This window comes from Xenopus laevis, chromosome 5S, assembly GCF_017654675.1.
Source record: "Xenopus laevis strain J_2021 chromosome 5S, Xenopus_laevis_v10.1, whole genome shotgun sequence".
NCBI classification, from domain to species: Eukaryota; Metazoa; Chordata; class Amphibia; order Anura; family Pipidae; genus Xenopus; species Xenopus laevis.
In genome coordinates, this window is record NC_054380.1 from 96,521,801 (window position 1) to 96,544,542 (window position 22,742).

Genomic DNA, 22,742 nt, shown 5'->3' on the forward strand with positions numbered 1-22,742 from the left:
ACTAGCCAATTATTTTCATTTCATTGAGGATTACCTTCAATGTTATTTTGAATTTCTAATGCAACGTCCCGTGCATTAAAGAGTAATACTGGTTCACTTGAACTTGCAGAATCACTTCTGATCTTAACTGGAACAGAAATAAAAGGTCCAATATTTACTGAAATTTAGTGCTTACTGTGATGAAAAGTAACAGTATATACTAATATACGTACATTGTACAAAGCCAAATGTTTGTGTGTGTGTGTGACGCATGACAGGCAGACAGAATGACTGACAGATAGATAATTAGTTCATATTTCTATTATAATAAATAAAAGAATAGATTCAAAAGGGCCTTCTTCCTTCACAAACAATCATATTTCTTTCAAAACCTGTAAAAACAAAAAAATATGATTCCTCATTTTTGTATGACAAACACATTTGTTTTTGTTCTTCAAAACCCTGACAGGCACAAGACTGTCTTGTGCCCACCTAGCACTGCTCTTCTGCCCCTTAGTGCTCCAGTGCACCTGGGGGGGTCTGTAAAGCAACCTCTTGGTTTTGAATATGTATATGATGTATACCTGCTCTTAAAATATGATTTTCCAAAAGCATTTTTAAATGTGGCCAATAGTTCTTAAAGGTCAGTTTATCAAACAGCAAAGGGGCTTTTTTATTGTGGGCATCTGCAGGAGACTGGCTTTTTCTTCCACGTGTGCTAAAGTCTGCTGGGGCAAGTGTGGCACACAGAGATAGTGGAGGAAACATTTTTAATAGTTAACATTTTATGAAATGCTTTTTTGGATAAACAGTGAGACATTAAAGGGTTATTTATTAAAGTCAGAATGCCAAAAACTCATTCTATTTTGTAGTGGGAAAAAAACTCGAAATTGTTTGAGAGCAGCTCACACCTGCGAGGTTGTATATAAGTTAATGGGAGAGATCCTTATCCTATTTGGAAGATTCTGTGGTTTGTGTTGGAATTAGCCTAAAAAACTGACTATTTAGGACTTTTCGGACAAAAATCTGAAAAATTCAGGGCTTTTCGGGAAAAAGCCTGGAAAAATCGAGTGAGTCAGTAAAAACCCAGAAAAAAAATCGCATGATTCGGGTTTTCGCAAGATTGTATCAAGATTGTCACCAATCCAATTAAATTGTGCTTTTTTTTTTTTTTTTAATAAAGTCCAATTATGGATTCTAGTTTGGTCTGATTTTTTCATATAAATAAGGCCCTTATTGTCCTGTAAGAGAAGATGGGGCCATTGGTTTTGACAAAGGCTGAGGACCAAGGTAAATATTAGCTATGTTAGTTAACACTTTTTTCAGCTTTTATAAGACCTGTGAACACTGGTTGAGTTTTTAAAGGGGAATAATTCAAGTTTTTAGAGGAAAAAAAAAACTCAAAAACATTTATGCTCTGAAGCTGCTAAAAATTTTAATCTGTAAATACTCCAGCTAAAACCTGGCAGATGGTCTCTTTAACAATTAGAACATGTGTTTTATCTTCAGGATTCTTGATAGTTTATGCTGTTTGCACTGGATTTAGTTCAATAATCTGATGAATTCTAGTTTTTGGGTCGACAATTTGATGAAATAGCACAATTCGAATTGACACGCAATTTTGTTTTGACTTTTTGTTGCAGCGTTTTTTTTCGAGAAATTTAATTGGTAAATTAAGGGAATCTTCACTTGGGAGTTTGCTTGAATTTTTTGTAATACAATGAGAAAGAGTTGTGTTTTAGTTAATAACCCCTTGAGTGTCTGCTAATATTAGGGGGTTATTTATCAAAGTCCGATTTTATCTTAACATTTTCTGCTACAAACTCAAGATCAAATCCGCTCAGGTTTTTTACGCTTATTTATTATTACATTTTCCCGAAAATCATATTTTCACGATTTTTTGTGTCCAAAAACTCCCATTGACATGCAACCTCGACAGGTCTGAGATGCTGAATTCTCCAACTTTAATAAATTCCGAAAAATTTGTGATTTTTAAAAGTCTGATTTTATAAAAAAAAAATCACAATTTTCATGATTTTTGCATTCGGAGTTAAGTAAATAACCCCCTAATTGTGCATTCTATTTGAGTGAAACATTAATGTGCTCATCCTATGATGATTTATATATAAATTGTGTTAGAGAACCCTCAGTTTTAAATATATGTATGTGTACCTTTAGCTCTACTGAGAATACTTTTTGTACTTACTAAAATAAAAGATGTATTTGGTAAGACTGGATCTTTAACCACTTTACTCACTTTATTAAAACAACATTTTTACTGCTGTTTAATTATCTCATACTACCTAACATTAAGTATCTTCCTTATTGAGCATTTAATTGGTATTCAGGACATTTCACTACTTAATTAAACTACTAAAGGCAGATTAAAACAATGTTTTACAGCAGGAACCTCCAGACTTTGGTGAGGTGTGTTTATTTAGTAGAACTTGGTTACAGATATATAAATTGTATCTGCAAAGTTGGTTTTGCAAAGAAATCTATTTCATTGTTGGTCCCTTGTCTGCTATAGCATGTCTGCACCATGATAAGAAGAAAGGAAAGCCCTGGAGCTATAAGCGCAGGGGCTGTATGACAAGGGATCCGAATGACCAGCAGCCAAATTATACTGGTCTAGGTCAGAGATGTGCAGAATCACATGTAGCTGTGTTTAGGCGAGAAGGAATGAGTTAAAGCAGAAGATGGCCAGGCCCAGGGGTGAAGTAATAGAGGGATGTGATGTCAGGGGAAGAAGCAGTTTGCTTCCTTATCTTCTGAGCAGGTAGAAATATGTGACATATCAGGAATTTTCTACTTTATGTTGTCATATTATCTATTAAAAACTGAATATGGATGTTTTCATGAAAGTGCTGTTATATTGTGTATTTACACTGTTATATTGTGTATTTACACATTATAATTGTGAGAGTCTGTATTGTATTTATTTATGTTAAATTAATGTGAATAGCTTGATCCAGGGAATGTTTCTGATCGCCATTGGGGTCAGGAAGGATTTTTTTCCCTCTTGAAGCATAATTGGCACTGGCTTTGGGCTGGGTTTTTTGCCTTCCTCTGATCAGAACAGTGTGCATATGATATTATATTTTAAGTTTTATTTGTCACAGCAGCGGTAGGACCTTGCCAGAGTACTGAACAGGTAAGTTTAGAAGAGGGAGAAAGGAGGTTCTCTCCTGTGACTGCACAGTGCATTGATTGATACAAACGCTACTACTGCTTGTGCTAGGGGGCAGCCTGCTTGGATTTCCCATCACCGTCACATTGCAGATGCAGGTCCGGCAGCAGGGCTGCTGAATTTCTCTCATGTTGGCGGCAGAGCATAGTAGCGATCTCTTGTTAAATTCTGGTTTTAGAATATTGCCTTGGGTTAAGCTGGCAAGGTCCTATTTATTTGATAAAATTTGAATAAATGCTGTGGCCATTTTACACCCACCTCTGTCTCCTGGTTTCATTAAGGTATGTAAAAATGGGGTCCAGTGGGTTAGCTCAAGGCGAAGGGTGAAATTGAGGAATCCCCTTGTCATGTGGCTTTAAGACTGCATTTAATAATTAAATATTATAAGTCATATTTACTGCTTTAATGAAAATGTATGAAGGCTGGCACAATAACTTGAAAGAAAATTGACTTTATTTTACATGGGATGAGTAACACGCATGATATAAACTTTAAAAAATTAGAAACCACACAGAAATTGTAGGTGGAGAAAGGCCGCAGCTGTAAACTTTATTTAATTTTCATTAAAACATTCCTTTTAATAACTCTTAGAGCAGTTCAAAATGTGTTATCCCCAGCCAACCACTGCTCAAACACCAGCCGGCTGCCTTTTTTTTTTTTTTTATTATTATTTATTAACATACATAATAACATACATTGGGTGGGTGGGTGGGAGACATGTCGTCTTACAGGTCTGTGACTTGACTGGTACCCGTGCCCTGATGCTCCCCCTTTTATAGGCCCAACAGCTGGTGCCAACACGTTGTTGCTGGGTAAAAACCTCTGCCCACCAATCACTGGCAGACACATGTTAACTTGTAGAACCAATCAATGCTATGCCCATGTACTAGAAACTTCTGTAACTCAATCCCACAATCCCTTGCGGTATAGGCCCTGCCAGCTTAACAGGGGCTGCCTCAGCAGAGGCCATTAACAATGACTATTTTCCTATTACAGCGTGCACTATCCCATGAACCTGAGGGCTAATTAAAGCCCCCATATTGCATGGGATGAGTAACACGCATGATATAAACTTTAAAAAATTAGAAACCACACAGAAATTGTAGGTGGAGAAAGGCCGCAGCTGTAAACTTTATTTAATTTTCATTAAAACATTCCTTTTAATAACTCTTAGAGCAGTTCAAAATGTGTTATCCCCAGCCAACCACTGCTCAAACACCAGCCGGCTGCCTCGCTTTGTATAGACTTTAGTCCCGCCATGCCAAGACCAGCTAAAACCTTAGCTTGGATTTGGCCTACCCCACTACTTGATTGCTTTTTCAATGGCATCTTGAATGGCCATATTAAAGATGTCATTGCCAATATTTGATAAATGTACCCTATCATGCCAATAAAGGCCTTCTCCACCTGACTCCAATTCAAAATGGCGATGAACCAAAATGTTCACGCTTTTAGCAAATTTGGCTAAACAAAAATTTAATTTCTTCCTGCAACGCTCCAATGGGCGTACATTGGCATCTTGTAGCCAAATTAATCTAGGAATGACTTCCGACCAAATAATACAACTGTCTGGAAAAATGAAACGGAGCTGAGCTAAGTCCCTTTTGATATTTCTGATGAGGTCAATGGACCTCAATGAACCAATATCGTTTCCTCCTAAATTAATAAAAATTATAGCTGGAATGCCCCATCTAGTAGACATTTGCAACGCAATTGGTAACATATCATCCCATTTAAGACCTCTCAGGCCCATCCAAACTATATTTACATTTTTAATGCCTAGGTTGACCCCATAAGTGCGTTCTTCAGCTCGTTTCTTCGCTCGAAAGACAAAAGAATGGCCAATAATCCACACCATGAGCGGGTGTCCTGTAAAACAAATTTGTTGGAATTTATAAATTAATCATCAACCAAACTTGGCCGAACATATGAGCGATAGCGCTTAGAGGACCATCTACCTAATCTCATAATGGATTGCTCACTAAAGCCACAAAGCGCCGCCTGCGTGGCTGCACCAATCCTAAATGAATGCGTATTATAGTCTTTTGATGAAAGACCCACCGCACTAAGTGTCTTTTTAAGGACTTGTCTATATTGAAAGGTAGATAAAAAAGAGCCATCTGCATGAATAAAGAGTGGGCCTGGGATATTCGGTCGCAAAGCAATGAATTTTAAAAAGGTTGCAATAGGGCAGAGATATTCTATCGAAAAGGAACCCAACCAAATTAGAGTGCCTTTCCCTGTAGGATCTGTTTTGGATTTCTTAAGTATAATCCTAAGTTTATCTTGTAGTAACATAACATCAGAAACATCGAGGCCCCCTGGTTTTTTCCTATTGCTAGAAATTGACTCACTAACTCTTAAAGCCGCAAAGAATGAAAAGACAAACAATAAATTGAATAATGTTAACTCATATTGTGAGAAACATACTTCTGGCAGTTTCTGGACTAACTTATCCAATAACAACAAGGTTATTGGTTTTCTGTTGTCAAATGTTTGACTAACTCTGGTTAAACCTTTTAATATTTGTTTAACTAAAAAAGGCTTTGTAAAATCTTGTAAGCCCTGTAATTTAAGGAAGTACGAAATACCTGCTAAATTTTTGCAATTTTTGCATAAGAATACTGAGCCTCAGAAAGCTCCAGTATGTACCACAGAATTAAGTCTCTATCATGCCAAATTCCTTGACTGTTACTATCTTTAAAAAGAGACCAATTCCACCAACTTGTTGCATATTCATTCAAAGTTTTTTCACTTAGGGCATTCTTTAAAACCTCACATGCTCTGGCAGTACAAGCCCCCAAAGGTAATCTGGACATGAGGCACCGTATGGATCCGGGTTGTCTGCAATCTTCCAAAATAGCTCGAACTGAAACCGAGATAAAGCATCGGCTATATTATTTTTAAAACCTGGAATATGCTTGGCTCTAATCCAAATATTGTACTTTAAGGCCCTAAAAACTACCTGTCTTAACAACCTTAAAACTGGCGGTGAATTAGAAGTCAAATTATTTAATACATAAACAACACCCAAATTATCAGTGTGCCAAATGATCCTTTTATTTGCTAAATGTGCACCCCAAATCTCAAGTACGACCAAAATAGGAAAAAATTCCAATAGCACTAAGTTTTTAGTTAGGTTTTGTTCATGCCAACTTATAGGCCAAGAATCGGAACACCAATGGCTATTGAATATAGCACCAAAACCAGTTGAAGACGCAGCATCTGTAAACAGATGCAGCACTGAACTTCCCATAAAATCATCTTGCCAATATGCCTTACCATTAAAATCATGTAAGAACTGTTGCCAAATGATTAGGTCCTCTTTAACCTCTTGAGGAATCCTAATGTGCCAGTTAGGATTTGATATTCCCTCAGTCAAAGCAATTAAACGTCTGTTAAATACTCTGCCAATTGGTATAATTTTTGTAGTAAAATTCAAATGTCCCACAAGAGATTGAATATGTTTTAACTTCAGCTTTTTGGCAGCCAATGTAGAATTAATCAGACTTTTTAACTGGATTAATTTATCCTGTGGTAATCTAAACTCTTGTTTAATAGTGTCAATTTCTATTCCTAAAAACTGCATCACAGTAGTAGGGTAAACTGTTTTTTCCTTTGAAAGAGGGATACCAAACTTGCTAGCCATCCAAATGAACCTTCTTAAAAGATTAAAACAGTGGTCCGACTGAGGTGGTCCGACAAATAAAAAATCGTCTAGGTAATGCAATATAAACTTAGAATTAGTTTCATACTGGACTACCCATTGTACGAACGTGGCAAAGGCTTCAAAATAATAACAGGATAAAGAACATCCCATTGGGAGGCAACAATCAAAATAAAATAAACCTTCAAAATGGAAACCTAGTAACTTCCAACACTCCGGGTGGATAGGCAGTAATCTAAAAGCCGACTCAATGTCGCTTTTAGCCAGTAGAGCACCTTTGCCACATTTTTTAATAATTTCAATGGCTTGGTCAAATGATGCATAACTAACAGTGCACAATTCAGGGTCAATCCCGTCATTAACTGAATTCCCTGCCGGGAAAGATAGGTGATGTATCATTCTATAAGTTCCCGGTTCCTTTTTAGGAACAAGTCCTAAAGGCGAGATCCTAAAATCTACGAATGGTGGCTCCTGAAAAGGCCCCCTTATCCTGTAAGCTGCTAGCTCCTTAGCAATTTTATTCCTAACAACTTCAACATTAGCATTGATAGATTTAAGGTTATCCGGAACAACTAACGAATTACTATTCCTGAATGGGATCCAAAATCCATAACTAAAACCTTCTTCAATTAAATCCGCCATCCTGCGGTTTGGGTACTGCCTTAGGTAAGGAAGCATATTTATTAACTTCACCGGAGTTATCAAACTTTCCTGCTTCCTTTGACAATAATTTGTTGGGAGTAGTAATGAATTTCTTGACACATCGAAAGGCTGGATGGTTGCTCCCACAATGAGAGCACTCATGTTTAAATTTACAATTACCTTGCCATTTACAAGCAGAATCATTATACGCCCAACAAGTATTGTACTTCTGACCTGGTTTTTGCAACATCGGTGGGTTAGTAACTGGGCGAGGAGCCATCATGCCCATCCAAAGGTCAACATCCTTAGTACCCCAAGGAATCGACGTTTGAACGGCCATCTTCTGCCTAAACCGGTCCTCATAGACAAACCACGAAATACCTCCATAAGATTTGTATGCTTCTAGAATTATATCTACATGTTTAAATAAGCTAGCCCCCAACTGTGGGTGACCGGAACATAGGATGTTAGCATAGATGCAAAATGCCTGCAACCAGTTAGTAAAGGTTCTTGCTACTGGCCTACGCCTGTCTTTCTCTGCTTCACTTTTCTTATCTTTTAAAAATACTTTTACTGAAGGCAATAAAGATAGTAAATCTACATATTCTCCCCTGTTTATCTTATCTTTAATAGACTGAGATAAATGTAGACCAAGGGGTGTTGTTTCACATAAAATAGAATCCCTAAATGCAGATTCAGGGGCCCCTGCGCTTGGCTGCGTGGACGCCGCGCCAGGGACAAGCAAACGAAGTAAAGATTTCAACAATTGAGCATTGTCAGTATTACCTATGTCTTGTGCAGTATTACTCTCATGAAGACTGGCTGCAGGTTCCCTCAACGGAGGCTGGACCTGTAAAGCAAGCACAGACTGGGTAGGGGAAGAAACTGGAGCTGTTGCTGTAGCAACTGCTCTAAAGGAGCCCACGCCTCCTTGACTAGAGGCTGGGTTGATTAAAGTGTTACAGCTCTGAATGTTCAGGGAGTCGCCTCCCCTAATGGGCGGAGCCAAGAGGCCCTGGGATGCTGGTGGTGACATCGAAGGCCAAGCAGTAGCAGGGCTGGCCGTCACTTGTGAAGAAGCCGGAGCTCTAGAATTGATATCTACAGTAGGCGGAGCCACCCGCGCCTGAGCTGGGAAAGGAGTTGACGGCAGCCAATCAGGAAGAGGCTGGACGGCCGGACCGGCTGTCGTAGGTGCTGTGTTGAGGAGGGGCGGGTCGCAGGTCTGTATGTGCGGCTGGGCTGTGATGTGCGGCTGGGCTGTGATGCGCGATGTGGATGGCTCTGCTGGGGACACACCTCCGGTGGGCGGAGCTGCACGGCCTTGCGCTGCCGAAGTAGAAGCAGGCGGCCAGCCTGTAGGAGCAGTGCTGGAGCGGGAATGCCTGCCGCTCTGGGGAACCTTCTTCTTAGCTGAAGGATTCGGCACCGGATTTTTCTTCTTAGCCGGTCCCTTGAAGCTGCGGGTACTGTACCGCTTTAAAGGGGAGGGCCCCGCCGGACCTCTTGATTGAGTGGTGGGAGGTAACGGTGACGTCGCTTCTTCGGAAGGCGGCGACTCAGCGCCAGTTGCTATTCTCTGCGAGGAGGGGCGCAGACACGCTTGACTCAGTAGGCGGAGGTCATCGGCGCCAGCTTCAAATTGTGCCCAGCGGAGGATCTCTTCAAGGCGAGCTGCTTTATCCATTGCCGAACTCTGTCTAGGCGAAGCCGGATCAGCTCTGCTCGCAGGTCGTGACAAAGACATGTCGTCTTACAGGTCTGTGACTTGACTGGTACCCGTGCCCTGATGCTCCCCCTTTTATAGGACCAACAGCTGGTGCCAACACGTTGTTGCTGGGTAAAAACCTCTGCCCACCAATCACTGGCAGACACATGTTAACTTGTAGAACCAATCAATGCTATGCCCATGTACTAGAAACTTCTGTAACTCAATCCCACAATCCCTTGCGGTATAGGCCCTGCCAGCTTAACAGGGGCTGCCTCAGCAGAGGCCATTAACAATGACTATTTTCCTATTACAGCGTGCACTATCCCATGAACCTGAGGGCTAATTAAAGCCCCCATATTGCAGTATTGTTGCTTTTCTTATTCTTCGTGGGTGTTTGAGCCTCTCTTAAAAATCGATCATCTACTGTACTAGGGAATGGTGTATTTTATAGGGGATTCTTAATATCTTAATTTTGTGATTATTTTGTATGTTCAGGAATGGAATAGAATGGATTCAGGATAATCAGGGGCCTTTTTATTATGGGAAAAATACATGAATGTTTGTTTATGTGTGTCAGTGTACTGTATTTATGTTGGGGTGAAAACAGCCATTGCCATGTTTCCTCTAAAGCAGTGATCCCCAACCAGTAGCTCGTGAGCAACATGTTGCTCTCCAACCCCTTGGATGTTGCTCTCAGGGTCCTCAAAGCAGGAGCTTATTTTTGAATTCCAAGCTTGAAAGCAAGTTTTAATTGAATAAAAACAAAGTATACTGCCAAGTAGAGTCTCCTGTAGGCTGCCAGTCCACATAGGGGCTACCAAATAGCCAACCACAGCACTTATTTGGCACCCCAAGGGACTTTTCCATGTTTGTGTTGCTCCCCAACTCTTTTTACATTTGAATGTGGCTCCCGGGTAAAATAGGTTGGGGACCCCTGCTCTAAAGTAATTCTTATGAGCGTCTTCATACATATTTTATCGTCATTAGTGATGGGCGAATTTGCGCCGTTTCGATTCGCCGAAAAATTAGCGAATTTCGCGCGAAACAGCGAAAAATTCGCGAAACGGCACCGGCGTCCCGTTTTTGACGCCGGCGCCCGTTTTTTTTACCGCGAATTTTCGCGAGCGTTTCGCGAATTTATTCGCTCGGCGCGAATCACGCCAATTCGCCGCGAATTCGCGCCTGGCGAATAAATTCGCCCATCACTAATCGTCATCACAACTTGATTGTCACACTGTACATAAGGAATTTTTTTACACAGCTTTTACTAAAGTTTTAAAATAACAAAAAACTTTTTTTTATATAGTTTATGACAATTTGACATAAATCACACATTTCAGAAGGATCAATCATATTACTTCCACAAACATCCTGCCAGCGAAAACAAATGCTGCGGAAGTTTGAACTTAGTAGGGTGCTGCATGGCTAATTACCATTTAATAAAATGGTGCTCTAAGCAATATGCCTTGCTTGACTGGCAGGTAATGCTGGATTCAGACTCCAAACTGCACCTTGAGACAATAAAATCTAGGACTTTGCTAATGACAATGTCCTAAGCTACTTACCAAAGTGAAATCTAACTGCAATGACCAGAAGCAAGAAAACAATGCATTTAGCAAAATTAACAAAAACGTGTATAAATGGAAATGGTTATTGAAAAACAAAATGTATGAAGAAAATAATGGGAAAAGATTCATATGCATGTTACGGTGCAGTTTGCATTTGTTAAAATGATAATTAAAGGGTTTATTAAAGCCAAGGCAATGTGAGTTCACCCAAAGCAATCAATCACTTAGAGGAATGACTCCAGCATTGATTTAAGTGGACCGACTAATAATGCTGCAGAAACATACATCAAACCCATGTAATGTAGTTAGACAGAACAGCCTACTGATTTCTTATTTATAGCCTTATTTTTGATATTCTTTCCCTGGATTGAAACATTAAGTATTCACATTCAATAAAGTATTTCTCCTCAAAAATATTAATCAAATGGAATTTCCAACATTTCCAATACTATATATATATATATATATATATATATATATATATATATATATATATATAGACAAATACAAGATTCCTCTGCACTCAACCCATTATCAATATATTTAAGACAGCGACATTTTGTGCATACTGCTACTGAAAAATGCCTTACCCTTTAAACAAAACAGGGATTGTTTGTCCATATATTGCAATATATTTAAGCTGGCCAACTACGTCAAAGTCATCCCATATCTGGCCAGTCCTATGCTCAATTTTCATCTGATTCATTAAGAATTCTATGGTTTAATTATACATTTTATAAAAGGGACGAATACGTTTTACCTGCAACTTACTAGCTGCTTTCAAAGTAAAACTCCCAAACTTGGCTGCCCTTTTATTAGACACCAGTGGGATCACCTGACTATAGTTGGAGGGGGTGGGAGCTACAACATGGAGCTGGTCACTGCTCTTGTATAACTATAACAAACGGGGGAAAGTTGTGCTCACCACTAGTTTTTAAAATCATTACCTTTACCCTTTACCCTTTACTTTGAAACTTACCCTTTAAACAAAACAGGGATTGTTTGTCCATATATACAGTTATACAAGAGCAGTGACCAGCTCCATGTTGTAGCTCCCACCCTTCCCAGCTATAGTCAGGTGATCCCACTGGTGTCTAATAAAAGGGCAGCCAAGTTTGGGAGTTTTACTTTGAAAGCAGCTAGTAAGTTGCAGGTAAAACGTATTCGTCCCTTTTATAAAATGTATAATTAAACCATAGAATTCTTAATGAATCAGATGAAAATTGAGCATAGGACTGGCCAGATATGGGATGACTTTGACGTAGTTGGCCAGCTTAAATATATTGCAATATATGGACAAACAATCCCTGTTTTGTTTAAAGGGTAAGGCATTTTTCAGTAGCAGTATGCACAAAATGTCGCTGTCTTAAATATATTGATAATGGGTTGAGTGCAGAGGAATCTTGTATTTGTCTATATGTATTTTGTGGTCACACCCTCATTGCACCCCCGCCTAATGATTTTAAAAACTAGTGGTGAGCACAACTTTCCCCTGTTTGTTATATATATATATATATTAGAGGTCAGTTAACTCCTCTTTGACTGCTAATATTTTTATAAATGTAATGTTTTATTTGCTTGGTTTAGAGGTCAGTTAACTCCTCTGTGACTGCTAATATCTCTATAATATTAAAGGGATACTGTCATGGGGAAAAAAAATTTTTCAAAGTGAATCAGTTAACACAATTCTGCACTGAAATCCATTTCTCAAAAGAGCAAACAGATTTTTTTATATTCAATTTTGAAATATGACATGGGGCTATACATATTGTCAATTGCCCAGCTGCCCCTGGTCATGTGACTTGTGCTCTGATAAACTTCAGTCACTCTTTACTGCTGTACTGCAAGTTGGAGTGATATCATCCCCCTCCCTTTTCCCCCCAGCAGCCAAACAAGAGAACAATGGGAAGGTAACCAGATAGCAGTTCCCTAACACAAGATAACAGCTGCCTGGTAGATCTAAGAACAATACTCAATAGTAAAAACCCATGTCCCACTGAGACACATTCAGTTACATTGAGAAGGAAAAACAGCAGCCTGCCAGAAAGCATTTCTCTCCTAAAGTGCAGGCACAAGTCACATGACTGGGGGCAGCTGGGAGATTGACAAAATGTCTAGCCCCATGTCAGATTTAAAAATTCAATATAAAAAAATCTGTTTGCTCTTTTGAGAAATGGATTTCAGTGCAGAATTCTGCTGGAGCAGCACTATTAACTGATTCATTTTGAAAAAAATGTTTTTCCCATGACAGTATCCCTTTAATTATAATTTCCAGCATTGTTCTATGTTCTTCACATTCCTATCCCGGAGTTCATTCTCCACCCTTGCCTCTGATGTCTCCTTTCCCAGCTTGGCCTCCATTTATTCAGCTCTGCTATTTCCCTGGTGTCTGTTTCCCTCTATGTTGAGTCCCTCAGGTGGTATATGCAGAGTCATATAAAATACATGCCCAGCCACTTTTGAAAAGTTATATAATCAACATGAAGACGCACACAGGGACTTGACAATATTATTATTATTATTAAAGGAGTGGTACACCTTTTAATTAACTTTTAGTATGTTATAGAATGGCCCGTTTGAAGCAACTTTTCAATTGTTCTTCATTATTTCATTTTTATAGTTTTTTAATAACTTGCTTTTTTCCTCCGACTTTTAGTTTTCAAATGGGACACACTGACAATGCTCTTTAAGGCTACACATGTATTGTTATTGCTACATTTTCTACTCTTCTTTCTATTCAGGCCTCTCCTATTCACCTTCCAGTCTCTTTTGCAAATCAATGCATGGTTGCTAGGGTAATTTGGAATAGGGATGCACTGAATCCACTATTTGGATTCAGCCGAACCCCCGAATCCTTCACGACAGATTCCAAAACCTAATTTGCATATGCAATTGCAAATCAGGGGTGGGAAGGGGAAAACTTTTTTACTTCCTTGTTTTGTGATTTCCCTCCCGTCCCTAATTTGCATATGCATATTAGGATTTGGTTCATCCGAGCAGATGAATTTCGCTGAATCCTGCTGTAAAAGGCCGAATCCTGGATTTGGTGCATCCCTAATTTGGACCTTACAACCAGATTGCGAAAATGACAAACTGGAAAGCTACTGAATAAAACACTTAATAACTCAAAAACCACAAATAATAATAAATAAAACCCAATTACAAATTGTCTCAGAATATCACGATATCATCATATTAAAAGTCAACTCGAAAAAATTGTCTTTATTTTTAGAGATAAATATTTCTTCCAAAGATCTCCTGAAATCTTTTCAAATTTTCAGAAGTAATATAGTTTCTGAGAGTTGGAGAGATCAACAATTTTGGTTCATCCACCTGGGTTATGGATTATTATTCCAGAGTAATATAGATTCTCAGAAGGTTTCTTTTTGTCCAAAGTGTAAAGAGCAAAATGTTGATTTTTTTCCACTATATTTGGGAGTGCCCACTTATTAAAAATTTATGGGAAAAAGTTATTGGTTTTTTCAAAAAAACAGTCCATTTGGACATAACATTGAACCCACAGTTTGCATTATTGGATATAAAAGGCTTGTTTCGACAGTCTTATATTAGACCTTCACTAATTGTTACTGATGAAATATTGTCTTTCTGTTGGTTAGTTATGGCAGCTACTCGAAAATCAATATTTCTGTGCTGGATAAAAGAGAATCCACCAACTCTGAAAGATGTGCTTTCATACTTATTTTATCTACAGTATGTACTCAGGAGGTTATTAGATTTAGAATGGATGATCTACTTCAAAAAAATAGAATTAAATGCAGATGGTCCCTCTACATTTCATCCTTAGAGGCTAATATAAGAAATTTATTCTTAAACTTATGGGGCAAGATGGTTGATAATGGACGAATTAGGTAACCTTGTAAAGTCTAAATCATATGAAATTTTCTTTCTATGAAACATTATATGAATATTATTTTGTCAAGTCATGGTATTTTATTGAGAATTCAATAAAAAGAATTTTAAAAGAAAAGAGAAAGAAAAGTCAACTCAAAGGTGAGCAACCCCTTTAAGCCATGCCTTCTACTTACTTTTTTTGAGGGCTACATAACATAATGAAGGGGCCCCCGAAAAGTGAGCAAGGGACATGTGGAGAAAAATGTATGAAATGCATTGAAGTCAATGGGCGTTTTAACGCACTACTTTTTTTTACACTAGTCAATGGGGTGTTTTTTCTTATGAAGACTTTTTTGTCCAAATGCATTAAGCCAATGGGCGTTTTTTCTTATGGAGACTTTTTTGTCCAAATGCATTAAAGCCAATGGGCGTTTTTTCTTATTTTTCTTATGGGTGTTTTTTCTTGGCAAATTTTTCTGCAGCAAATTTTTGCCACAGTTTCGCAAAAAAATTCACACATGGTGAAATTTGGAATTTTGCCGCAAAGCCATGACTGGCGAAAAAATTTGCTCATCACTTAACATAATTAATAATTATAAGGATAGATAGATAGTCTCGATCTCACTCCAAAGTTTGAGATGTTGAGTTTGAGTGCATTTATTTTCCTATCAGTAAAATATTTCTAACTGCTGCAATAATAAGCACATTGTATAGAAATGGCAATTGACTTACTAAAACAAGAATAGATATATCCAATTTAACAGCATGGAGTTAAAGGGGCATTCCAAGTACAACAGGAGTTCTATGAAAAGGGTGTATGCTGTATACATACAGTATATATACCTGTTGCCTATTGTTTTAATCACAGAAAGCTATAGCCTTTGTTATTTCTTGAAATGAACAGGGCAAATAGGGAGACTGAAGCAACTCCATCTTTGGTTGCAAAAAGTTGGCAAACCCCTCTCTTCTCAAAACTGTGGTGAATCTTTTGCTAGAAGGACTCAATTATGCAGGGGGGGGGATTATCTGTGCATTGATAATCTACATTAAATTTTACTTTGTCCTTAAATTAATACAATTATATGCATGGGACCAAGGTGGACATTAATCTGAAGGAACACCCAGGGCCAGGCCAGGTCAGCCGAGCACCCCCCCCCCCACCGTGCACATACCCACACACTCATATTAGAGAGCAGAACTCGCTCAGCCAGACTAGGGGTAGGCAACAGGGAAGGTACGTGCCTGGTGCCCCCCAAGCTTTGCGCCTTGGCACATGCCTCTTCTGCCTACCCCTAGTTCGGGCCTTGGGGACACCATTGACCCTTGTTTTGTTCTTGCAGGTGACATTACCCCCACTCTAACAGTTTTCATATCAACAGTATCCCTATTTTCATTCATGTTTAAGATTGGATTCTGTTGCAATCATATAACTTAAACCAATTGAAGGGAGTACCTACGTAAATATGAGCTCCCATTCTCTCTTACAAGCTGCTAAAAGGCTGAATCCAAAAACTAATCCATCTAAAACCTGTCAAATTAATGTAAAAGTGAATGGCAGCTATTCCATTTGAAGATGTTTTTAACCTTCACTAATTTTGGTTTTGAGGTATTTAACATTGGTTTTTGCTTGAAAACTCAATTTTTTTTAGTTTTTTTGTTTGTAAACTCGACAAATTCAAAAAAAAATTTTCAATCTGATTTTTTAAACCTGAAATTTAGTAAATTACCCAAATTCGTGGATGGGAGTTAACACACTTATAGTCTCAAAACTACCTCCAAGCCTGATCCAAATTTGAAATAAACGGCTGGTAAGTTTTTGGGAATGCTGTACAGCATATAACAGCAATATAAGAATATATATGGCCAAATTTCCAATCATGGAACTTTGAGGTGACTTCTAATATCCCCATATTTTACAGCGGGGGGTATATTATTTTTTTTATAATACACAATTTTCAATTGGGGGAATGTAATATGTTTTGTTATCACAAAAAAGTTTATAAACACCTTTACGACCATTGGTGACCATGTTTGTGTCCTTTTTGACTGATTACAGACCTCAGTGACTTCTTCATAATGTTTTTTAACAAATGGCTTTTGTGAACATTCAACCCTGTAAACAGTTCTAATATGATACTTCGCCACTTGAAACCTGCAGAGTTCATGTAGAAGTCAATGGCAGAGGTCTGCTGAACCACTTGAAGATGCTAATAGCCATTCTGACATTAACGTTTTTGGAAATCAATTTGATATTTCGGGTAGTTCCAATTTGATCGAATGTTAGATTTTCAAGTTTTTTCATAAATAAACTTTATGGGAGATGACTGATACTGATAGATCTATCTAAAAAATAAGAAAGACCAACAACATAGGGAAATCAATTTTCATCTTTTGGAATCCAACTATCTCTGCATGGCTGTGCATGCTGCTGGTCTTTTAAATTTGAGATGAGATTCTACAATGAGTTGTGATATTGATAAGTGATGTGCAATTGGATGAATTTTATATCATCTGGGGATGCGGATTACTCCTAAGCATAAACTTTGGTATACATTGGTTCTGTCTTTGTTTAATTGGAATAATATATATAGTGAATAAAGTACCCCCTCTTGTAAAATATAAGGATATTATAAGTTACCGAGGAGTTTCATTACCATATAAAAACACGAGGCCGAAGGCCGAATGTTTTTATACAGGTCATGGAACTCCGAGGTAACTTATAATATCCTCATATTTTACAACTGGGGGTACTTTATTAATTATAATACACAAATTTTAGTGAGTCATGTGACAGAAATTACATCACTACTCACCGTTTATAACTGATGACATCACTACTCACCGTTTATAAGGATATAATTTACAAGATATTCATGGCTCTTGTGTATTATATCTACTGTATATATATATATATATATATATATATATAGCTATACAGTATATCTTATACACTTCTACACTTTATCAACCAGCACAGTACTATTTGATACTATCGTTTTTGAATGATTACTAGTGATGGGCGAATTTGCCCGCAAAATTCGTGAAATGGCGAAAAAATTTGAGAAACGGCGCGGACTTCTTGTTTTTGATGCCAGCGTCCGTTTTTTTTTACGCCGGCGAACTTTCGCCAGCGAATTTTCGCGGTCGTTTCGCGAATTTATTCGCTAGCCGCGATTTCGCACCTACCGAATAAATTTGCCCATCACTTATGATTACAATAACTGAAGAAGCCGGTGACTGTTGTGCTGCATTTGAAGCTGAAACTTGATTTGACTCTTATACTTTTTTTTTTATATTAGACAAAATAGATGTTGTTCATAAAATTCTAAAATGTCAATAATTGATGGACCTACTATATCAATGATAGAAAGATGCCATGACTTCATTATATTATACTCTTGGTGGAAAGTATAATGAATCTCATATTAGCTATCATATGATTTAAAGTACAGCTTTCTTGCAGGACAATGTAATTCATTTGTAGTGCACATGAAATGTCACAGTTTAATAGTGTTCTAAATGCCTCACTTACTAGTCATTATTATAAATCTTCCTCTTGAATAAAGAAATTAATTTATAAAAAAAAGAATTACTGCAGTGCGTCAAAGTTCTATTAATTGCTAATCTCCCGTGCAGTAAACGAAACAGTATTTATGGGCACATTTACATTCCATATTTAAATGTTTCTCTGCACTAAAATGAATAACAAAACTGCAAAGTGGTTGTTATTTAGAGGCATCACAAAGCTGTAGGCCTGCATAATCAAGGGATTTCATGTAAAGCAACACTGCCTTAATAATGTAATACAAAGTAAAAGTCTGCTCTCAGCATTTAAAACTGTTACTGCATTTAAAACTGCTGTTTAGAACAATATGGCTTTTGTAATTAATAATTGATTTTTCTGGATTTAAAAAGAGCAACTGTCACCAATAAAAACTACTTGTTCTGAGTCAATATAACCATGCAATTCTAGTGGTTTTCCCCCTTTCAACTTTTTACATTGGTAGATAAAGTAGAAAGCATGCTGCATCTATTCCGTACACTGGTATGACATATTGTAAAATGCACAGAATAGTTTTTATGCACTCGTATAACTCAGTACTTGCTCACCCACCAGACTCCACAAACATGGCTTTTAAGGAAGGAAAAAATTAGACAAACTAGCTGTACTTTAAAAGAAAGCGTGAGGGAACATCTAACATGAGAAATGAGAAAGTGCAGTTGCTTGCTAAAGTGCTCAAATCAGTCACTAAAATACTAAATTTTGTCTTGTAGACTTTTTTGTCTCTGCAAATTTTTTGCCTCAGTTTCGTGAAAAAATGTGCAGATGCCGAAATGCAGAATTTTGCAGCGAATCCATGCCTGGCGGAAAAATTTGTGGATGGCGAAATGTATAATTTTGACAAAATTCTATGCCTGGCAAAAAAATGTGTTCATCACTAATAGGCTCTAAGTACAGTTAATCTAGGTCAAAGGAGAGGTAGTATACTTAAATCAGATGAAACATTTTTAAATTAGTAACTAAACAAATTATGAATTGAAATTATCATTTTATTACTAATTGATCAACAATTTATATTTTGTCTTGTATTTTAATTACAACTTTGTGTTTAACTTGCTTTTTACAAGCCCTGATGGGACTTTTACGTGTACTAGTCCTTTAAAAGATTGTTTTGTTTGATAGTTAGTTGTCATTTTAACTGTTAACTGTTGGTCACCTTTTAAATAGCACAGTGCCCATTTCTAGGCACAATGGTGGAATGTAATAAAAGTCGCAAAGGGAAAAACAATTTGCACAAATAAGAATACAAATTCACATTTTGCAATATAATATTCTTTCTTAGACTGTTATTGCATTGCAAATTTTAAAACTTTTTAAGAAGTGCTTGCAGGTGTCGTAATTAGGGATGAGTGAATTTATTCAGCAGCCATGGATTTGTGGCGAAATTAATGTGTGAATTTTTTCACAAAACTGCTAAGAAAATTTGCCGCGAAAAACGCCTATTGACTTTAATGCATTTGGAGAAAAAAAGCCACCATAAGAAAAAAACGCCCATTGACTTTGATGCATTAGGACAAAAAAAAGTTGCCATAAGAAAAAATGCCCATTGACTTTAATGCATTAGGACAAAAGTCATCATAAGAAAAAACGTCCTTTGACTTTAATGCATTTGGAGTGAGAATAATTGGTGTGCACATAAAAATTTCTTGGCAAAATTTTTCATTTCGCAAATGTTTTCGTTGTTTGCAAAATTTTTCATTGAAGTGAAACGGGACAGATTCAGTCATCACTAGTTGTAATATTTTGGAGCAAACATAACTTTTTCAGTAAGAAGTTTTATTACACTGGCTCAAACCTTTTTCCAGTGTCGAAAGAGATAAACAGCTAAACAGTTTCTGGGTTTGCAGCATATGTATTAACAATGGAAACTTTGTTTTGGCAAAGGCATGAGAATATTTTTTCCATTACCGACTTTTATTACATACTCCCAATAATGCATAAGGCTGCTTCTTTTATTAGTGTATGAGATTTTCAGAGATACAAACACCAGTAGTGATGGGTGAATATTGATGCCCACAAATGCTTTCGCAAAACTACAGTGAAAATTCACCATGGAAAAGTCGTTGCGACATAAAAATTGACACGCGTCAAAATTATTCGGATGCCCATTGACTTTAATGCATTTAATGCATTTGGACTAAAGAGTCCGATAAAAATTGTCGCTCATGTCAAAATTTCGCTTGTCAAAATGATTTTGACGCCCATTGACTTCAATGTGTTTCGTGAATTTTTCACCATTTTGCAAATTTTTCACAAATTTTACGACGAAGTGAAACGAGACAGATTTGCCCATCTACATCTATCATAACATTGTCTTTGCATACTGTTTATAATTTTGCCTTAAAAGTATTTGCCCAATGCCTATACATTACCTCATTGATCCCCATGTTCCTCTATGAGGGGGCTGCAATATCTGTGTGGCAGTAGACTGTTAGGGGGGCATTTATTAAAAATCTAATTTTCTCATTATTTTAAAATAAAAATTAGACCAAACTTCCAACCACTATTTGGCTTAATTTACAAAAAAAATAATTTGCGGGCATCGAAATTCACCCACTAAAAAAATCTGATCTAAAATTCCTGGGCTTTTTTCAAATTGTTTCCCGAAAACCACACATATTTAGATTTTTTTAAACGAAAAGCAGTGTCAATTGTAAAAGGGACATCTGCCATTGACTTTTAGGGTCTATTTATTAAAGCTCAAATTTCTCTCGTCAGGTTTTTTTAAAGAAAAAAAACATTTTTAGAGATTTATCATGCCCCAAAGCAGAAAAAATTTAGAATCTGAAAAAGACTTCAGCTAAAACCTGTCAAATTCATGTAAAAGTCAATGTCAGAGGTCCTTTTAAACATTTGAAGATGTTTTTCGGCTGTTTTGGGGTGTTTGGTGCTGGTTTTCATATGAAAAATCAACAAAGATTGTTGCAGGACAATTCGAACAAGTAGCGAGATTCAAGCATCAAATAAAAAATGTTGCATGATTCGAATTGTCACACAATTTTGTTGCAACATTTTGTCACACTGTCTTTTAGTCACACTTAAATTAAAGGGATTCCAATTTGGGAGTTTGGTCAATTGTTCAAAGTAAGAAAAAGTAAAGTTTTAGTAAATAAATGACTTTGACAGGTTTTAGCTGGAGCATTTTCAGATTCTGATTTTGGAGCATACTGTAATAACTCTCAAAAATGTTTAGTTTTTTTTCTACTAAAAATGTAAATTTTATCCTTTAAAAACTCAACCAAGAAATGTCAAGGCTAGGCTAGTATTAGAATTTAATGGCATGCAATTCTACAGGGTTTCCATTTTCAATCTTTTTAATTTTTTTCTGCAGCATCATACATTTAATTTATTATGACCAATCTAATGTTATGCATTGTGATTTTTTTAGGGGGGCTCTAAATGTATTACACAAATGGTTGAGAAGGAGGGTCAGGTTGGCAAAAAAAATATTTGCAAAAGCAGCCCCATTAGGGAAAACAAACATGACCTATAGGTAACTTTCAATGCACATTAATATTTTAAAAAGTCGTTTTTTTACTGTCTATATTACTTGAATACATTTTTTTCTGCACTTTCACCTTCAAAAGGTGTTCCTGTGAGAAAAATAATTGCAAAGAATGGTTTGTTGAGGCTTTTAAAAAATTTTAACGTTTTGGCCTGCACCTTCAATACTGGTCTGAATGTACAACCCCCTTATGAACTGCCTACAGAGATACACCTTCAAATAACACCTATATTTAAACATTTAGAAATGATGATGTTTACCAAGACTACAGATTACATAAGTTATTTTAAATCCTGCACTAGTTAAATTAAAAATCTAAGGTTTACAGAATGGCCATATCCCATACGGGCAATTTTACTAAAGGGTGAAGTGGCTAACGCTGTTGAAAATTCGCCTACGTGATGTCATTTCGACATTTTGCCGATTTACTAACGGTCGATGGCCTAATTTCGCTAGTAAAGGAGATAGACTCTGGCGCAACTTTGCATTCTGACGCCAGGCAAATTATCACTGTGGCGAAAGAGCGTTACTACGCAAGTTCACTAAGTTTTTTATTTTACTGACCGTTACCTCTATCGCCAGACTTGCCACCTCAGACCAGGCGAAGAGCAATGGAGTAGATAGGACTTACTTGAAATTTTGTTGCAAACTTTTCTAAGTCCCAAAAAAACGCTGATGTCTTCCTTTTTTCAGGGTGCAAAAAGTGTGTACATTTTTTTTAGGGTACCCGTCTTCCCCCCTACATTTCCTTACATATGGCACATAAACTATACAATGGACACATGTGTAGGGCAATATAACACCTCTATTTTATTTTATTAAGCTTCCATGGCTTTGTGTAGTGTAATGTATTTGCTGCAACACATACGTCCGTTGTACTTTAACTGCACACTGTATGCAAATTACCCAACACTAGTGTAACTTCGAACTGCTGATTGTATTATCGCTAGCGCAACTTTGCAAGCATTCGGTACCCTGTGCGCAACTTCTTCGTGAATTAGCGTTGTCCAGGCGAATTTACGCCAGGCGAAGTGTTGCGATGTGCCCGAAGCCAGCGCTGGCGGAT